The following is a 5,187-nucleotide window of genomic DNA, read 5'->3' as shown; positions in this document are numbered from 1 at the left end:
CAAAGATGTATAGTATAGTGTGCCATAAAGTAGCAGGAAGAAGATGCATTGTTCTCCTCTTCCTTTAAAACTTTTATGCTGATTTCTTATTAACTTACCTGATGCATTATTGTAACTAAATCTTGCTACACAGTATAAATAAAGACCTGCAAAAAAGATGAGAAGGAAGACTTGCACCCAACTCCGACTCCCGCCCCGTGCTCCTCCCTTTTTAGGAATCTCTGCTTGCCGACGCCTTCCCACCTTAGGGTCCTGCCTGTGCTGTCTTCAGATACTTCAATAGTTGGAGCTGGACTCCAACACCAAGTGAAGGACAGTCAGACACATTAATGGAGAAATTGTCCAGAAGGATAGAGAGAGTGTTGGGCCCGACCAGTAATTCCGCCCCTCCACCTTCCTTTGAGTCTGTGTGACCCCACTCTAGGCCCAGATAGATGTGCAGGCAGATACCACATTCTGGCATCAGTTCCTGGAACCTGTCAAAACTGGATCCTGGTATCAGCTCCTGACACACAACTAAGACATCTGTTCCTGAAAACATGTCCTTGTAACTCTGACACGACCTGTGATGCTTGCTAATCTTTGAATTCATTTGCTAAGTTGGATTTGCGCGGGCTTTGGATTTGCACGGCTATGACATATGTAATGGCCAATGAGGCCTATATATTCCCTAACATTTCTCTGGTCGGGGTCTTGCTCCTTTTGTGTGGCCTGCGCGCCTGCAGGAAAGCTTGACCCTAGCTAGCTGGCTCAATAAACTCCGCTTGCTTGTACATCTCTGGCCCTGTCCTTTGTCACAGGCGGCAACCAGGTGATTTCGGACCTTAACACAAGTAGGACAGGCAAGTGCTAAAAAAGTCAAGGAAGGAAAGGCATAAACAGCATCTTATGAATTGGATTATGATAAAGATTGATCACTGGAGATCACAGGCAAATGGGAAGAGAAACGAAGGCATCATGCATAGACTGGAAGTATGAATTTATAGTATTGAAAAATTTGAAAGAGTACAGAATTTTATACCATCTGCTAAGAAATGTGCATATAGTGGATACTCTATTTTCAGTAGGCAATTTTAAGGTGACCTGGTTGATTCCTCAAACATATGTCTAATTCAATTTCCATATTTGAGTTCTGAAAAACAGTACTGACCAAGTTCACATTTTAGTAGTGCATCTTTTACTTTTGTTGAAAAACAAGTTGAGACAACGTTCCACATTATTTTAGGGTTATTACTGAAAGTTAAACAAATCACCTACTGTAGAACAACAAAGATGCTTTTTATTTTCAATACACAATATTGTATCATAATATTGTATTCTAGAATACAAGGAATCAGTTTACTTTTATCTTTTTACCACTGTCAATCCTTAAAGTATTGTCTATACTCTGAGATTGACTAACAAAGACCTCAAAAATAAATCTGGGATCCTAATTCGGTAAATTTTAAGTACCAGAGGATCCACATATAGCCACATGTCACCTTTGTTCTGCTATGAATCTGTATAGCTGTACCTTCTCTGCATTTGATTTCTATTTTTCCATGTTAATTTGTAGTATGTATGCCTTTATAACAGCTATGGCAAGTTAAATAGGTCATTAAAAATTAACTCACCTGGAGTATGTTCTTTTTTGCTGCTCCTGGAAGGTTAAGAAGTGTGAAGTTTCAGCTGGGACTAAGGAAAAAGGGGGGGGGGGGCAAGTTTCATGAGAAACCTGGTTTGTCTTAGACTCCTACATTCATTAGTATCAAAACCTCATCACACCACCTAGGGACAGGGAGGATCACACAGAGGTGGCACCACCTGGACATGTGAGTAATATGAGTAAACTTAATGTCAATGAATCAGTAAATTAACAATTTATGTCTCATTATGACTAATTAAAAAAAAGTAAAAGAAATACAACAGTATATTACAAATGTACCAGAGATAAATCCTCACCTTCCTTAAACTATTATCATTCAAAAATTACTCTGGCTGCACTGCTAAAGAATTCTTGTCTTTACACATTAAGACAGTTTAAATGGAAAACTCTGAAATAAAGATGCAACAACTTACGCAAGAATTATAATTCTTAACTTTGCTCTAAATTAGTTGCAGTTTCTAAAAGAGACTGATGTTTATAGTAGGTAATACTATATGTCAATAAATAGCACTTTGCTTACTTCTTGGTTCTGCCCTGGGTGAGTTACAAATCATTTATTTCAGGCCTGTGATTTTTTGTGGTTCCAACTGTTGGAGACTCTTTGTTCCCCGATCATGGATTATTGGGGGGCAGAAAAGGCAGGGTCTCAAGGTGGGAGCAGCATCGGCGAGCGGAGATTCCTAAAAGGGGGAAAAGGGGAATGGGAGCGAGGAAGACAGGGGAGTCGGAGTTGGGTACAAGTCTTCCCGTTCTGCTGTCAGCAGAAGTTTATTTTACACATTTTAGGCAGGTAATTAACATATGAATTGGGCTGAGACCACAATCTTTTTTCTGAGTGCAGTTGGGTTCATATAGACCTTCAGCTAAGATCACAACATTATTGATCTATTAAAATTAAGTCCATAAAATTTAAAGCTAACATATTTTTAGTGATGGTTGGCTAAAAATAAAATTCCTTTAGGCCCTCCCTGGTGGCGCAGCAGGTTAGAGCACAGCACTGAGAATCTAAAGCTGATTCCTGCCTGCCCCGGAGGTGACCACATGGCGTGGCAGACCTCTCCTGACCCGCCCACTGCTGCCCTCAGCAGTGTACTTCGTCGATCTGCCTGTTCTGCTCCCCACTCTGTCTCTGGTGAAGCCTCTCGCCGACCCTGAGCCTCTGGCCTGTACCCCAGTTCTGTATGCACAAAGAAATAAATCTTTAAAAAAACTAAAAACTAAAAATAAAATAAAATTTCTTTAGACCTAAAATGCTATTCTATGACCATCATTTTTACCAAGACATCTTAAAGAGTAAAGTCAAGTCAAGGATTAGGGTGGAGATGTGAAGGATAGAGTAAGATTATGGCCCAGGATGGAGTGATTCTCTTGTAATCACAAAGAGATACAGTAAAATTCCTCAAAAGCTGAATAGAGGATTTAGGTGAAGTTCCTTATTTGAAGTTTAGACAACAGAAAACTTAAGGATTTCTTTAGAAGGATTATGTGAGATAGTAGAGAGATGGGATTTGAGTTCTCTTATCTGGGCAGTGAAAATATGATTATTCTAGTCCTGCCTTGTCTTACAATATTAATTTTGTTATAACTGTTTCTATTAATCAGCCAGTTGTAATATTTCTGATTCCAAGAGAGGACTTTCCCATCCTGAGGCAGCACTTGCTCACCTGAGCCAGGCAGCACCTTATGAGGCTGAGGCAGTCCAGTAGAAAACGGATGGTTGCTTGGAATATTTTGATTATACAGAAAAGGGGGGCTCATAACATGAGCTAGCATGGAAATTCTGATTTTTTTCAGGGTGTTTCCCCTCCACCAGGATCGTGTCTGACGACAGAAGTTGCATAGCTTGTGTAACCAATAGCATCAGTTTTGTTATTGTGTTCAGGAAAAAGGGAACTTCATCATAAGTCTAAGTGCCACCAATGGTAACGGGCTTGGTGAGGCAGTAGCTTCAACTAGAAGATGAAGGGAACAGAGTGTTTTTTAGTATTTCATAATCTCTGGACATGCTCTTAGCAGTTATCCACTGAAGTGTCTTTTCTAGTGTAGGCATGTCATAGGTTAGCAGGACCCTACATCCAAAAGCACTCTCCAGTATTGCTGGACTGTGCTTCTGCAGGGGTTTAAGAACTCCCCAACTATTTTGGGGGAAATACTAGCCAGTGACCTAGGAAAGGTTAAATTAAACCAAGGCATATTATTACAATATATGGACAATTTATTAATTGCTAGCCCAGACTATGAGTCTAGTCTGGGAAATACCATACTGGTACTGAACCACCTGGTAGCGTGCAACTACAAAGTGTCATCTCAAAAGGCACAAATATATAAGCAAAAGGTGACATATTTGGGTTTTGAGATTAAAAAAGGAACAACCAGGGAAAGAGAGAGAGAGGGATACAAGGTAACTGGACTACCTTACCAGCTTGGCCAACTTGGAGCTCTAGTAACAAAACTAAACTGCTAGTCCTCACTCACATCATTTGAGAGCTGTTACCTCTCCAGAGCGACAGTTGAAAAACTGCTCTCTATTTATCCCCCAAAGTCCCAGAATGCCTGCTGGGTCCTCGCAGTTCTCTCCTTGGTACTGCTGGGAGTTGTAGTTTTCCAATCACTGGAGTAGGGGGTGGAGTCCACAAAACTATGCAGAGTTCCTTTAAGACATCCTTCCCTTTAACAGTCTGACAGTCAAGTATCCCTTTCAGCTCTAGGTTAGTTCTTTGGACAAGTAGGTCCAGTGTCTACTGTCAGTCACACAGTCTATATTACTTCTGGTATAATGACATCACCAAATCTAATTCAACTATACAAAGATCAAATACAACTTCTGGTTGAACCATGGAGGACCTGTTTTTTCTAGAACCTTTATTTTGGTTCCAAAGCTCTTAGGAGAAATCTGTTAGAAGGGCTATTCTTCCAAGTGAGAGCTGTTCCTGGGACTCCCTTTTTTCCATATTAAAGGAGTTTCTTTTTTGCTCTGTTCCAAAGTGGCTAGGACCTGAATCTGAGAAACAAATTTCCTTAATTTCAAAGCTAAACAGGACATGGAATTCACTAGAAATGTACTACCCAGAATTACATTCATTAGCAACTGCCTGTAACTGGTGGATGAAAATATTAGGAAACCTGAAGGAGATATCACAAGGTTAAAACCTGAGTCATGCAAGGAAGTAGGGGAAGAAGGAACATGACCATTAACCCAGTCATAGCAATCAAGACTCTTAGTGCCTTATCACAAGGCCTAAGGCCCAAGCAGGTATCAGACTCCTGTATCAGACTGCTGTAGGGAATACAGGAAGACCTGAGAGTAAAGATAAAGAGATTGGGCCCACAGTGATATTCCAGTTATCCAAAATCAGCAGCACTCCACAAAGCTCTCCACAAAGGAGTGAACCCCTCCCAAAGAGAAAAAGGTGGCATCAGGGCAGTCACTGCACTGATTCAGGACAGCAGTTCTGCCCAACTGTGACTGCAGAGGATTTTTTTTAGTGTTTATTTATTTATGCATATAGAACTGGGGTACAGGCCAGAGGTGCAGGGGTGGT

This window comes from Condylura cristata, unplaced genomic scaffold (genome assembly GCF_000260355.1).
Source record: "Condylura cristata isolate star-nosed mole 26May11 unplaced genomic scaffold, ConCri1.0 scaffold00006, whole genome shotgun sequence".
In the NCBI taxonomy this organism is placed as follows: Eukaryota; Metazoa; Chordata; class Mammalia; order Eulipotyphla; family Talpidae; genus Condylura; species Condylura cristata.
Note: the sequence above shows the minus strand (reverse complement) of the source record.